Source organism: Ovis aries, chromosome 20, assembly GCF_016772045.2.
Source record: "Ovis aries strain OAR_USU_Benz2616 breed Rambouillet chromosome 20, ARS-UI_Ramb_v3.0, whole genome shotgun sequence".
Lineage (NCBI taxonomy): Eukaryota > Metazoa > Chordata > Mammalia > Artiodactyla > Bovidae > Ovis > Ovis aries.
The window spans coordinates 32,559,693-32,576,113 of NC_056073.1; positions in this window are offsets into that span (position 1 = coordinate 32,559,693).

The following is a 16,421-nucleotide window of genomic DNA, read 5'->3' on the forward strand; positions in this document are numbered from 1 at the left end:
TCTACCTTGTCCAGTGTTCTCCTGCCCAGCACCATGAATGGACCTAGCAGGCTCCACACGCGTATTTTTTTAGGTGGTCGGAGAGGCAGACTCACACCACCCCCATTGGTAGAGGCTTCTCCGGAGCCTATTTTTTTGTCCTTGATGAGACACGAGGTGAGGAACTGCGCGGCTGGCGAAGCGCTGTCCACCTGAAAGAACCTTCTCACTTCTGTCAGCGGTTGGACACTTTCAATGTCTCCTCTTGTCCCTGACCCCAGGGACTTACGTGGATGAGATGGAAGAATGATGAAGAAAATGAATTAAATGATGATATTTAAGAAACACACACAAATACACGAAGGCAAACACCCTAGAAAATTACCTGTGAGCACCTCAGAAAAATGTGTGTAGGTATGGGCAGCTTAGCATATAAATACAACGACCCCTGCTTCATGAGACTTTCTGGAGACCCCTGGTAAGTGGTCTATGATGAAAATGATCACTAAAATAGTTAATATTTGCACAGCCATTCTACACATAAAATAACATCCAATATTTGCACAGTGTTTTCTATGTCCCTTTGGATTTCTTTCTATCTGAAGTGACTTGAATCAGTGAGATAAAGTAAGATATCAGTTGCATATGCCAAGATGTCTTTAAAATGTGAATTATCAGCATTATTTTGCCTTGTACAATCCATGGTTTTTATTTATCAGCTTAACAAGCATTAGGGAACAGAGAAGATAATTTTGAAGCAGCTAAGTGTTCACTTCAAACACACTGCACAATTTCCCTGAGTTATATTACATAGAAACATTTACCAGTGAATATCTTATTAATTCATTATTCAACACACATTTATTGAGTGTCTGCCATTTAGAGCACAAAAGGGAGAGATACAAACAGAAGCATTTTGGAAAGTCACAGAGAAGAGAGGTCAGGCGAGGTTGCAGACTCCTGAGCTGTTTTCCAGAGGGAAGCTGTGATTTGGCCTCAGCCTGCCTCTGTAACTTTATATTTCATGGCTTGCCTTTCAAGTTCATTTCTCATCTCACTGAACATATTCTGTGTTCTTCAAGCACAGCTTGCACCTACTTCCTTCCCTTTATTTACTTCAGTGGTTTTCTGTGCTTTCCCCCTCATATCTGTGTCTCCAGGTGCTGCCCATTTGGTCCTAGCATGACCAGCATCTTTTTCATACAGCGTTCTTTGATACACTTGAGTACGATTCATTGTTCTTTATTTTGACTATATATACACACATATATGAAAATCTCTATCCTTACCTGTCTTGTACTGCTACGTTTATTTTTGCCGTGCATTCAGTTCAGTTCAGTTGCTCAGTTGTGTCCAACTCTTTGTGAGACCATGGACTGCAGCATGCCAGGCCTCCCTGTCCGTCACCAACTCCCAGAGCTTACTCAAATTCATGTCCATTGAGTTGGTGATGCCATCTAACCATCTCATTCTCTGTTGTTCCCTGCTCCTCCTGCCTTCAATCTTTCCCAGCATCAGGGATTTTTCCAATGAGTCAGTTCTTTGCATCAGATAACCAAAGTATTGGAGTCTCAGCTTCAGCATCAGTCCTTCCAGTGAATATTCAGAACTGATTTCCTTAGGAATGACTGGTTGGATCTCCTTGCAGTCCAAGTGACTCTCAAGATCTTGTTTTCTCCAACACCACAGTTCAAAAGCGTCAATTCTTTGGTGCTTAGCTTTCTTTATAGTCCAACTCTCACATCCATACCTGACTACTGGAAAAACCCATAGCTTTGACTAGATGGACCTTTGCTGGCAAAGTAATGTCTGCTTTTTAATATGCTGTCTAGGGTGGTCATAGCTTTTTTTCCAAGGAGCAAGCATCTTTTAATTTCATGGCTGCAGTCACCATCCACAGTGATTTTGGAGCCCCCCAAAATAAAGTCTCTCACTGTTTCCATTGTTTCCCCATCTATTTGCCATGAAATGATGGGATGGAATGCCATGATCTTAGTTTTTTGAATGTTGAGCTTTAAGCCAACTGTTTCACTCTCCTCTTTCACTTTCATCAAGAGGCTCTTTAATTCTTCTTTGCTTTCTGCCATAAGGGTGGTGTCATCTGCATATCTGAAGTTATTGATATTTCTCCCGGCAATCTTCCAGCTTGTGCTTCATCCAGCACATTTCATATAATGTACTGTGCATATAAGTTAAATAAGCAGGGTAACAATATGCAGCCTTGATGTACTCCTTTCCCGATTTGGAACCAGTCTGTTGTTCCATGTCCAGTTCTAACTGTTGCTTCTTGACCTGCATACAGATTTCTCAGGAGGCAGGACAGGTGGTCCTGTCAGAATTTTCCACAGTTTGTTGTGACCCACACAGTCAAAGGGTTTGGCATAGTCATTAAAGCAGAAATAGATGTTTTTCTGGAGTTCTCTTGCTTTTTCAATGATCCAGTGGATGTTGGCATTTTGATCTCTGGTTCCTCTGCCGTTTCTAAATCCAGCTTGAACATCTGGAAGTTCACAGTTTGTGTACTGCTGAAGCCTGACTTGGAGAATTTTGAGCATTGTCCTGCTAGCGTGTGAGATGAGTGCAATTTGTGTGGTAGTTTGAACATTCTTTGGTGTTGCCCTTCTTTGGGACTGGAATGAAAACTGACCTTTTCCAGTCTTGTGGCCACTGCTGAGTTTTTCAAGTTTGCTGGCATATTGAATGAGGCACTTTAACAACATCATCTTTTAGGATTTGAAATAGCTCAAGTGGAGTTCCATCACCTCCACTAGTTTTGTTCGCAGTGATGCTTCCTAAGCCCTGGACTTCGCATTCCAGGATGTCCAACTCTAGGTGAGTGATCATCATCATGGTTATCTGGGTCATTAAAATCTTTTTTGTACAGTTCTTCTGTATATTCTTCCTACCTCTTCTTGATATCTTCTGCTTCTGTTAGGTCCATACCATTTCTGTCCTTTATTGTGCCTATCTTTGCATGAAATGTTCCCTTGGTATCTCTAATTTTCTAAGACATCTCTAGTCTTTCCCATTCTATTGTTTTCCTCTATTTCTTTGCATTGGTCACTGAGGAAGGCTTTCTTATCTTTCCTTTCTATTCTTTGGAACTCTGCATTCGAATGGGTATATCTTTCCTTTTCTCCTTTGCCTTTAGCTTTTTTTTCTTTTCTCAACTATTTATAAAGCCTCCTCAGACAACCATTTTGCCTTGCATTGGCATTATTTATATATCTGTTTACTCTCCCTTGTTATGCTTGTAAACTCCTGAAGCAAGGATTTACCCATCATCCACTATGTAATCTACACTATGTCTAGTACCGTCAATTTGTAAAAATTGAGTACTCACTTATGGTAAATGAATAAATTAGTAAATGAGTGATGGGATCTGGAGATGAGCCTTGACAGGTTGATATGGTTTGGATAAATGGAGGAGAGAAGAGAGTGTTGTGACAGGCTCAGGGAATGAAAAAGCAGAAGATTCAGCTTGCAGGCTCAGTTCTCATTTTTGCTCCTGGGATGTAGGATCCTTAGGAGGATGGAGAAGGGGCTCCATATAATTTGTTTACTCACTGATGAAAGGCAGAGCCTTCAGCCACTGGACACTTTGGTGGTGGCCTCAGTTGCTCCTGGGTTGGCTGCAGCCTGGTCAGTCTCTGCCTGCCTGGCAGTGAGCCTGCCGCACCAAGGCCGCAGTGTTCTGTACCAGGCAGTGGCTTGTGATTAGTATGCTCTCTGTGTTCCTGGACAGAACAGATGTCTTGTCTGCTTTTTTCTGCTTCACTATGATGGCAGGTTCCCAAAGATCAGGATCCAGTTTCACATTTTCTGAAATCCTGGGCTGAAAAATTCTGTTTGGTCAGTTCTGAGACCCAGCCTCCCTCTTTGCAGGAGATCTTTACAGATTTGTGTGGACAGAGGGTACAACAGTGCTTAGCCTTGAGTGAGTGGGGGCAGGTGATAGGATGGAGCACTTTCTTCTCTTTCAGAGATTTCACTGTATATAGTCACACCTTGAAGATACTGCAGATTTGCTTCCAGCCTATTTCAACAAAGCAATTATAGCAATAAAGGGAATCCTAGCAATTTTTTGGTTTCCCAGTGCATGTAAAAGTTATATTTACATTAAACTGTAATGTATTAAGTGTGCAGTAGCGTTATATCTGAAAATATAAATAATTTTAAATGCTTTATTGCTGAAAAATTCTAGCCATCATTTGAGCCTTTAGCAAGTTATAAGGTTTTTGTAATAGTAACATAGAAGATCACCAATGATAGATCACCATAACACATGTAATAATAATGAAAAAATTTGAAATATTGCAAGAATTGCCAAAATGTGACACAGAGACACCAAATGAGCAAAGCCTGTCGGAACATGGCGTTGATGCACTTGCTGGATGAAGGGTGGCCACAAACTTTCAGTTTGTAAAAAATGTAATTCTGTGAAGCACAGTACAGGAAAATGCAGTGAAATGAGAGGTATATCTGTATGTAAACACAACTTACTTTAAAATTTTAATTAATTTATTTATTTGGCTTCCTCTGGTCTTAGTCGTGGCATGCTGGCTCTCCGATCTTCTCTGCGGCATGGGGGAGCTTTAGCTGTGGCATGCAAACTCTTAGTTGTGACCTGTGGGATCTAGTCCTCTGACTAAGGATGGAATCTAGGCTCCCTAGATTAGGAGGGGACGTCCCGAAAGGGAAGTCCCACAACAAACTTTTGTAAATTTATTTTGTCTCCTAAAACTTTACTGAATTTATTGATCAGTTCTAACATTTTTTTTTAATTTTAATATCTTTAATTCTTACATGCGTTCCCAAACATGAACCCCACCTCCCACCTCCCTCCCCATAACATCTCTCTGGGTCATCCCCATGCACCAGCCCCAAGCATGCTGCATCCTGCGTCAGACATAGACTGGCGATTCAATTCTTACATTAACATTTTTTTTTTTTAGTAGAATCTTTAGAAGTTTATACAAGATCATATCACTCTGAAACAAAGACAACTTTACTTCTTCCTTCCCATTTTTTTCTCTATTCCTTCCTTCCTTCCTTCTTCTCTTCCTTTCAGTTCTAATAGAAACTGATAGTCTAATTAGTGCTTTGAATTCTTGGAGAAATGAAAGCACGCTTGTATCATGTAAAATGCCTAAGTGTGTGTGATAGCTTCATTCTCCCAGCTTACCTTGGCTCCAGCGTTGCTGGTTGCACACACAAGCCCTAAAAAATGCCATCTAACTAAATGACAGACCTTGTATAATGCAGCTTCTCTAAGTTCCAGAGAATCAGTGCCAAAGGCTTCCTCTGTTTCAGATTGCTGTCATGGAGACAGATACACATAAGCTAGGTGCTTTTCAGCAGGTGTCCAAATACCTGGGTGGAATACTTGGTCCTCTAAAGTGTTCAAACAATGAACATATAAAACCTATTTCACAATAAATAGCAATTCAGTTAGACTTAGGGGGAGTAGTGGAGAGTCAGTGATGTTAAAGTTTCTTGGGAACACATTTTAAAGAGGAGCTCATCAGGGATGACTGGAGGGACTTTTGCAAGAGTTCCTCAGTAGCTAGAGACAAACCTTTAACTAAGACCCACGCCTCCTGATTCATAATCTACTTCTATTTCCACTGCTTCCTGGTGTGGTATCTGATTCATTCCACACCCAAGGAGGAGGAGGTGTCATTAGTCATCGTTTGCCCAAGGTCCGCTTGAACCCACTGTAATAACAACAGTACAAGAGGGTTACATATCACTGTGATGAGGCCCATATGCCCAGCGAGACACTACTGGAGAAACGGGACTTTGGAGGGATGTCTCTTCTATCAGGAAGCAGCAAATTTGAAGAGCAGTGTGATTTGCACAAGTTAGAAACAGTGCTGTTAACTTGGCCTGTCAGAAATAATGAATGTGGTGCAGAATGTAATCCAGTCAGGGTCCCCTGGTTTCACAGGCTCAGAACTTGAATACTGTATTTTTGAAATAACAAAAAAAGAGTATTGTGACTTTAAAAAAATGTTTTGAGTTTCTATCAGCCTCATTTTCCCAGGACTGAGGAGTTATTCCAGCTGCTGTAACTGCCATTCCACCTTTTGCCAGATGGCTCAAAACATTGGCATAAGGACCACATCTTTGGGGATATTTAAATAGTCTTACAGTTGCCTAGCCAAATATGGGTCAAAGTAATATTGCTGTATACTGCCTAGAACCTTGGCATTAGAGAGAATGGTAGAGGACTATTTATTCTTCTTCATAAGTGTTCATAAATCCATCTAAACCTAAGATTCATTCCTTCTCGACTTCAGATTCTATGCTCTTTAACATATTTTAATGAAATCTCCTTTATTCTTATCTCTAGTTATTTCCTTCCTTGCACTAATACTTTCTTTTCTAGGTCTTCCTTTTGATATTTATTCTTTCTATCTATTAGCCGTCTCCCTTCTACTATCCTTCCAGTTGAGGTTAGCTTAACTCAGTTTGAAAGCATTTATTAAAGTGTCTATAAAATACTTATGCAGATTGTTTTGAAAGATATTAAGGAAAGAAAGATGGGGTCTCTAGCTTGTCCTGTGAGATCAGAACTAAGGCAAACTACACTAAGCATCCATATAACATTTCTGAAGCCATGGATGACCTGCTGTAGGGGTGGAATTAAGGCAGATACATGGATCTTAACAAAGTGCCCCCAGTTCTGTACATACTCAATGTGTTTGCTGAATGAAAGAAAGAATGATTGGAGTCAAAGTAGAGAACAGACCACAGTCCAGTGACTATGCTCATTATTCATCATCATTGTGCTCAGTTACCTAGTTGTGTCTGATTCTTTGTGACCCCAAGGACTGTAGCCCACCAGGCTCCTCTGTCCATGGAGTTTTCCTGTAAGAATACTGGAGTGGGTTGCCATTTCCTACCTCAGGGGATCTTCCTGACCCAGGGGTTGAACCTGAGTCTCCTGCACTGGCAGGTGGATTCTTTACTGCTGTGCCACCTGGGAAGCCCTCTGCTCATTATTGGTGAAGGGCTAGTCTGAAAAAATGCTTTAATTTTTTGTATCTTTCCATTGTGTCCTCTGCCCATCTTGTACTCCAGCCACAGCAAGCGAATTACAGTTTTCCAAAGACTTGCTTGTGTACCATCTTGTGCCGGTTCTTGTATGATTCCCCCTCCCATTTGATGAAATCATAATCATCTTTTAAGGCTTAATTAAAAGGTCAGCTCACATGAGAGACCTTCTCTAAACTGTTCCAACTACTGCACCATAAGGATATCCTGATTATTCCTGTACCTCTTTCTACATGTCCCAGTTTTGGACTGAAGATGTTCAGATTAAGCTTTTGATAATTTTTTTCAAAAAAACAAAAGAACATTGAGTATATCGAGCACATACCATGCAAGATAAAGCCAGGAAGACACAATATTAGTAAATCATGATCCTGAACCTAAGAGCTCATAGTCTAGTATGGAAACCTATGCATTACATCAAACCATGTATATACATAAAGCAACACAAAAGGGCTATAAGGGTTTATACTCAATAGCTACTTTGAGTATTTCCAATTTGAGAATCATTAGTTTGGGATTAAAACTGATAATAGGTTACTTGTGAAAAATTTTAATGATTGCCGATTATATTTAGAATATAATATTCTAAATATAGGAGGGTGTATAGTTTGAAGCTACTTATCAAGCAACTGATACCATAAAGTATCTCCTGTAAAATGATCATGCCCTGTCCCCTTATCAACAGCCCTGCCCTGTGGCCAGCTTCCTCTGGGGAGGGAGAGGGGCTGGCGCTTGCTGAAAATGGGAAGGGGCCTGGAGCAAGGCTGAAGATTCTCATGCCTGTGAGTTCCCACTCCACAGTGCTGGGGTTTGAGGGTAGAAAACTTGTGTGAAGAAGGAAAGGAAGGGAAGGGTATCTGCATCTTGGCCAACTGGACCTATCTTAAATTCCAAGGAAGTTCAGCCAAAAGCTTGACAGCAGTGAGTCCAATCAGGCAATTTATGCAATGTTGAATTCCAAGCTATGGTACTTGTATTGATTCTGTAGTCCTGGAACCGGAAATGTGTTTGAAACACTGGGAGTAATTTAAACTAAATAATTTTGCATTAAATCTGTTCTGTGCCAAAGAGGAAGCTCAGGTCAGTGAGCAGACCAGCTCTTGGAAGGGAACTAAGAGGCAATGGAAACAAGATTTTTAACCCTCAGAGCGTTGAGTTCCTGCTCTGAGTAGAGCAAAGGAGACTCGAGGGGCTGGCCAAATGGTCACCTCTGGAGTGCCCAGAGCCCTGGACTGGAGTGCTAACTCTCAGCCTCAAGAATTACCTGTCCTGAAAGTGTGTGAACAGATAATTCACATAAGAAACCAAGAGATCCAGTAAATATATGGTGAAAAATACACTAATAGCTCACCAGTTAGCAAATGAAAGTGGTGTTGTTTTCTATTTCTTTTTTTCATTTAATGATATGTGGTGAATGTATTAGTTTCCTAGGGCTGCTGTAACAAAGTACCACAAACTGGATAGCATAAAGCAATAGAAGTGTATTCTGTTACAGTTTTGTAGACTAAGTCCAAAATCAAATTGTCAGCAGGGCCTGTGACTCTGGATGGAATCCTTCCTAGACTCTTCCTAGTTTCTGGTGATGGCTGGCAATTGGCTCTACTTTCTTTGCTCTACTCAGAGCAGGAACTCAATGCTCTGAGGGTTAAAAATCTTGTTTCCATTGCCTTTTAGTTCCCTTCCAAGAGCTGGTCTGGTCACTGACCTGAGCTTCCTCTTTGGCACAGAACAGATTTAATGCAAAATTATTTAGTTTAAATTACTCCCAGTGTTTCAAACACATTTCCGGTTCCAGGACTACAGAGTCAATACAAGTACCATAGCTTGGAATTCAACCTATGACTTCTGCCTCTGTCATCATATAACGTTCTGTCCCTGTGTCTGTGTCTTCACTGGTATTTTTCTCTTTTTATAAAGACACTTATAATCACTGGCACTCACCTTAACTGACCTGATCTCAACATGATTGCATCTGTAGTGATCTTATTTCCAATCAAGGTCACATTCACAGGTAGTGATGGCTTGGGACTTCTACGTGTCTTTTTTGGAACACAATTCAAGCTGTATCAGTATTGTCTTCTGTCCCTGTTTTTTCCAAAATTCGATTTTTAATGGCTGAGTGCTAGTCCATTGTATGGCTTGAGCTTAATTAAAATATCTACTGAAGTGAAAAATTAAAACGATTGTCCTCAGTCTTGGTAAAGAGTTGGAGAAATGTGCATATTTTTATTTTTATATTGCCAGCACATATAACACTTGATACAGTTCTCTTTGGCTGATTAATTTTAATCTTACTTCCTATCAGAGATGTGGCTTGAGGACTGGGTTGGGAGCTGATAGGCACCAGTGAAAGCTCATTTTGCAAACCAATCAGGCCCTGAGACTCTGACATCTGTATAGGAGCTTTGCAATCTTTGAGACAGAAAATAGAATTAAAGTTATCTAAGTAGTAAGCAAAGTAATCTCTGTTCCCTTGCCCATTCCAATTCCAGCCTCGGAAGACTTAGGTCTGAAGAAGATGATTCTCTTTGTTGTCACTGCCAGCCCTGGGAAGCTCTTCTGCTGCCTGCCCCTGTCCCCCCACCCTGCCTTCCATGAGAGTCCAGACGAGTCCCTGCTTCGTCTCTGGATCTTGCACACAGCCTGAACTATGTGAGCAACAGGTAAGTGGGTGGACCTTCTTCTTTTTTGACCGCACTCCACGGGGTATGTGGTATCCTGGTTTCCCAACCACCAGCAGTGATTGAGGCCTTACCGCCTGCAGTGGACGGAGAGTCCTGACCACTGGACTGCCAGGGAATTCCAAGAACTTTCTTGGAAGGTGAGTTCCTCAAGGGCCAGGCCTGGCTATGCTCATTTTTATTTTCTAGGGTTAAGACAATGATCTGTGCATTTAGTGTCCTAAAACCAGAACTTCTGTGCTGGTCTTTTCAGGAATATTGCTTGGAGACTACAGCAGACATCTCATGGAGAGACTATTGGAAGCGGCCACCCTGTATGCTCTTACCTTAACAATACTCAGCCAACTCTCTCTCCCTCCTCACTGGCCTCCTCAACCCTATGGCTTTCTGCATTAATATATATCAGATTCCCAGGGCCTCTAATGCCCTTAAAACAGACAGATGACCACGTGACCCTACTCCCTGATAAAGGGTAGGCAGCCACCGCTGGTCAGTGCAGTCATTCCCCATGTGTGCTCATCAGAATTCTGGCAGGCTGGTGAGGAGTATACCACAGCTGCCCTTGTTTCTTTTTTGGGAAGAAAGAGAAAGCAGCAGAAATTTTGCTGGAGATATGCTCGATTTATGAGCAAGGGTGCTGGGGAGGCTCATGATTGTTCCCCTTCCTCTCTGTTGCCTGTGCCACTCCATGACATTTTTTAAGATCTTGTGTTAGAGGATTGTAGTGAGAATGATGGCCCAGCCCAGGCTCTGCCCTCTGGTGCAGCCTGCTCAGAGTATCATGGCAACATTGCCAGTGGGAAAAATGCAGCTGAGTCCCCATGATTGGCGCTGCTCTATTAACAACGGGGATGTGAAGGATCTCAGGTGGGAGATGAGAGTGATAACAGAAAAGCTATTTCTTTTCATTTCCCCAGTGTTTATAGACTCTGAGCAAAATTGCTAACAGAGGCATCTCCGATTTGAAGTGCTAACACTTTGGTACCATGTTGGAATAGAGACTCTTGATTAACAAACGTGATTGAATCACAAAAGCACAGCAAATTGTGGCATCGCTTTCATTCTTTACAATAATCAGGTAACGAAACATCACTACTTGGGGGGCTGAATGATGGAACAGCAAGCTTCCAATTAGAATGCCTTCTTCCTACAGGAGTCCCGATTGCTCCAATGTGTGTGAAAGGATGTTAGAGAGGCCGCTCGGGTAGGGAAGAGCTGCCTGGGGCGACTCCAACCTTTAGTCTGGGCCTGAGAACTGTCTTAATGGTTTTCCAAAAGGGCAGTAACACAGTTTGAGAACCTCTCTCTTCAGGAGCTTCTTTGAAATAGCCTTTTTTCTGTTACCAAACACACTAGACCACCTCTGCTTAGGACGTTGGCTCCTTGCTCTCCTTAAACACACACACACACACAAACACGCACGAATGTATACACGTGCACACACACATTTGTACACACCCATCTTTGCTTCATGTGTTCTCTGCAGAGTTTCTGTGATATTTTTGATGTTTTCCCTACTGTGTCATAATTAGAAACTAATTGCAAACTACTGAGTGTTTGCCAGGTATCAGATACTGTCCTTTACCTACATGATCCCATTAATGCTTCATATACCTGCTGGGTAGCAACTGTGAGCATCTCTCTTTTGCAGATGAGCAAACAGACTCAGAGAAGTTACAGGATGTGCCTCCATCCATGAAGGTAGAGGGGAGAGAGCAGAGTTGTGAAGTCAGGTCTCTGCAGCACTCCCCCCCGTTTTGATGCAAGAGGCATCAAGGAGTAGGTGGGAGCTAGGACTCACAGAAATGGCTGAGCCCGAGTCTGTCCTGTCGACATCTGCTGGCCTACGTGAGCCTGCACCTTTGCTGCAGAGGTGCTCAGAACTAGGTGCCTTTGCTTCTGCCCTACAGAGTTTGGCTCTCACTACTGTAGGGGATGGGTTTGAGGCCGCCGGACATTCTGGTTTCTGTTCCTGCGATCTTGTCTCGTAGTGATCACCTCCTGGCTTCCTGCCTCCTGGCAGTGGTGCCAGCAAGTGGAAATGGGATAGTTTAGGACCTGGGACCCTTTACTGGAGCACTTACACCTAGATCAACATCTCCTCGAGCAGCAGAATACAAAGAGGCTATAGGGAACTAAAAATAATTGTATTTATTATGATAACTAATTATTTACAAATAATTATGAACAGTAAGATACAAAAAGGCCAAAATCCAACAACCACTTCTGAGGCGCCAGGAGCCAAAGCAGGGTATTGTGCATGAGCCCTGCACATAGCACCTCCAAAGGGGTCTGCAGGCCTCCTAAGTCATCCCATCCTACCTTCCCAGTCTGCTGATCCACTCCCACTTTCCCCTCTCGGGGAGCCAACAGGGTCCCTGTTACTTGTTTTCACTCTCTTGTGCTGCAGAAGGAGTCCCAATAAAGCCTTGCCTGAGTTCCTCATCTGGCCTCTCATCAATTCTTACTGAAATTTCTGTTGGTTAGAGTCCAAGGGCCCAAGTTGGTAAGCACAAAGAGGTTCTGTCGACTGATGGAAGACCTAGGGGTTGACTTGCTCACTTTCACTCACTCACTCATTCACACACTCACCAAATGAATTTTTGAGTGCCTCCTCACCCTTTTGCGATGTACAGTGATAGGAGCCTGAGGTCCTAGGGGGGGAACTGATCAGGTTTGATGTCTTTCTGGAGTTGACATATGTTATCCATTTCGCCTATTGGAAGGTTTCCTTGTCACAGCATGAGGATGACAATGCCAACCTCCAGAAATTGATGAGAGTATTAGATTAAATGAGAGAATACATGTGAAAGTATCCCATAAACTCTGATGTCCTGAAGAAACAAAAAACATTGCTGTCATTTATATCTTAGTGGATTATCAAGATGGGACCTTGCCTCTACTCCTAGGATTCCTGCCAAGAACCAGCATCTGTCCTCTTAGCATTCCTGAAAGTGTAGTGAGTGTGCACTCATCGCTCAGGGCATAGTTTAGCTTCTGCCTACTTTGCCCTAAAATAAAAATAGCAACGCTTTATGTTTATTTTGTGCACTGTGCTTTTTCCGCTTGGTTATGTATCATGGACAACTTTCCAAATATAATCCTTTCTTTGCTGCTCTAAGACCACTTTATTCTTTATAACAGTTGCATAATACTTCACTATATGAAGTTTCAGTTCAGTTCAGTTCAGTTGCTCAGTTGTGTCCGACTCTCTGTGACCCCATGAACCGCAGCACGCCAGGCCTCCCTGTCCATCACCAACTCCCGGAGTTCACTCAAACTCACATCCATCGAGTCAGTGATGCCATCCAGACATCTCATCCTCTGTCATCCCCTTCTCCTCCTGCCCCCAATCTCTCCCAGCATCAGAGTCTTTTCCAATGAGTCAACTCTTCGCATGAGGTGGCCAAAGTATTGGAGTTTCAGCTTTAGCATCATTCCTTCCAAAGAAATCCCAGGGCTGATCTCCTTCAGAATGGACTGGTTGGATCTCCTTGCAGTCCAAGGGACTCTCAAGAGTCTTCTCCAACACCACAGTTCAAATGCATCAATTCTTCGGCGCTCATATGGTTTAGTGCCATCTATTTAATCTGTTCCTTCTTCATAGGCATTTATAGTGCTTCCAATTACTCTCATTTCAAACAACACTTTAATGAAAATCCAAGGATATATGGCTTTGAAGATTTGTGCTAGTATTTCTGTACAATGAAAATGGGATTGTGAGTTGGGGGGAATTTATGTTTAATATTTTGATTGACGGTGGTAAAGGTGTGTCTAACTCTTGCGACCCCATGGACTGTAGCCTGCCAGGCTCCTCTGTCCATGGGATTCTCTAGGCAAGAATACTGGAGTGGGTTGCCATTTCCTTCTCCAGGGGATCTTCCTGACCCAGGAATCAAACCCGGGTCTCCTGTGTTGCAGATTCTTTACTGACTGAGCTATGAGGGAAGCCATTGTGTCTTTCCAAAAGGCTATGCCAGTTTGACCGTCTTACACCACATATATGAATAGTCCACATTCTTGCCAACATAGGCTGTTATCTGTGTTTAAAAACATTTGACAAACTTATGGACAGAATTCGTATTTGATTATTTGCTTTGTGGTTCTTTAACTGTTAACAAGCCTGACCTTGTTTTTTTTTTTTTTGTTGTTGTTGTTGCCTTTTAAAAGTTTCTTCTATAAATTGACATTTCAGACCTTCTAGCCATTCTTCAGAGGCTTTTCTTCACTGAGTTGTAGGAAGTCTTTATATCTTTTGGAGGTTAAGATTTGTTAGATCCGTTGTAAGTGTGTGCTTTTCCCTATTCCTGCTAATGGGTATCAATCTCTTCCCTGAGAAACTCTGCAGGTCATAAAATTTCCTCCTTCTTTTGGAACACCAGATACAGAATCTTGGTACTGAATTTTGGGGAAGAGAATGATGTCATAGAGTTACAGAAAAGAGCATCAACTTTAAAGACAGATAGTCTGACATTGAATAATTGTTCTATCATTTACCAGCTGGGTGACATTGAGAAGGTTGTGTGATCCCTCCGAGCTTTTGCTTCCTTATTGTAAAATGAAATACTAATTATCTGCCTTCTCCAAAGACCATATCTATCCTCAAAACCTGGAGATGCTGAGAAGTTCCTCTTCTGGGAAGTTTGGGGCATATAAAAGGTTTAAGAAAGAAGGACCTCTTGGTGGTAAAGTTATACAGACTAGGATGATCTGGTGACTCGGAATAGAGTTCCTTTTGCCCTATTGGCAAATAAGGCTTTTTTTCTTTTTAACTGAGAAATAAAATAAAACTCGCAGATTTAAGACAAATTTGATGAATTTGAAAAGTATATACACACTTACCTAGTTATCATCTAACATAAGATGTAAAATTTCCACCCGCTCAGAAAATTCTTTGCATCTTTTTGTGTTTTTGGTCATGCCATGCAGCCTATGGGATCTTAGTTCTTGGAGCAGGAATTGAACTTGGACCCCCTGCATTGGAAGGGCAGGCAGTGTCTTAACCACCAGACCATCAGGAAATCCCTCTCTGCATCTTTTTCGTAACTTGAACTTGCCACAGCTTTCTGATTTCTTTCATAACGTGTTCATTTTTCCTGTATTTATGTTTCATATAAATGGAATCCTTCAGTGTATACTCATCATCTGTGTTTTGTTTCTTTCACTCAACATAATATTCTGAGATTCATTCGTATATCAGTAGATACTATTTTAAATCACTGGGTAGCTTTCCATTGTAAAGATTTACCACAGTGTATCCATTCTTCTGTTAGTAGACACTTGAGGTTGTTTCTAGCTTTGACTGCTTATGAGTAAGAAGGCTATAAACCTTCTCATGCAAGCCTTTTGGTGGACATATATTTTCATGTCTTTTGGGTACCACGGTGTGCTTTTTGGGTCAAGTATACGTGTAGTGTTATCAGAAACTGCCAAATAGATTTCCAATGTGGTCGCACCATTTTACAATCCCACCAGCGGTGTAAGGGAGTGCCCCTGGATGTTCTGAGCCTTTTTGACTTTAGGCCTTCTGGTGCTTGTGAAATGGTATTTTACTGCCGCCTGGCAAGTTGGACTACCATGCTTTGTTTTCCGCAAATCTCTCTGTGCATATGTGCGTATATATCTTTCTCTTTTTCATGTGTATTTGCTCTCCAGTGAGATCTGAAATTCTGTGAGGGCATAGCCTCTACTTTTATACTTTCCTTAAATACTGGACTACACTAAACACAGGGCCAGGTATGTAGTGGATGCTTAATGTCTTGTTGATGTCTTGCTACTAAGATGTGTTTGTAGACTGTTTTGTAAGGAGAGCAGATGAGGAAGGGCTGCTACCACCAAGGCTCTCAAACCCTTATAATTGCATTGGTTCCTTGCAGGTAGTTAGGAAAGACTGGCTGTGGTTCTCTCTGTCTGTCTCATTCTCTCTGACAATCAGGTAATTAGTCAGGGCTTCTTAGCAGCTGCTGGATGTGGGTGGCACTTTGTTGAGACAAGGTCTGCTAAGCAATAACAAGTTCAAGAGAGCAGAAAAACAGGCGAGTTGGGCTCTCTTACTGGCCAGCTCCCTTCTTCTACCTCAGCTGGCCTCTTCCCTGCATTCGCCCTTTGATTAATGCTATAGAGTGTCAGGAGAAGGCAATGGCAACCCACTCTAGTACTCTTGCCTGGAAAATCCCATGGACAGAGGAGACTGGCAGGCTGCAGTCCATGGGGTCGCTAAGAGTCGGACACAACTGAGCAACTTCACTTTCACTTTTCACTTTCATGCATTGGAGAAGGAAATGGCAACCCACTCCAGTGTTCTTGCCTGGAGAATCCCAGGAACGGGGGAGCCTGGTGGGCTGCTGTCTATGAGGTCGCACAGAGTCGGACATGACTGAAGCGACTTAGCAGCAGCAGCAGCATAGAGTGTCAAGAAAATGGTTCTTTCTTTGATTTTTAGATTTTTATCTCCTCTAACCTTAATATATTCCCATTAAAAAATGAAATGGACAAATGAAACTCTGCAATGTGAATTTTTTTCTTCCAAGAATTTGAAGAAAATGGAAAACAGTTGACAGCCTAAAAATTCTCTGAAGATAATCGTAGATGGCATGGTGACTTCTTTTGCTCCTTAAATGTTATGTGCGTGCAAGAACACTGTGAGGCTCTTCTCTTTGCTAGAAGTCAGATTTTCCCATGTGCAGCAGTGGGGAGGGGGGG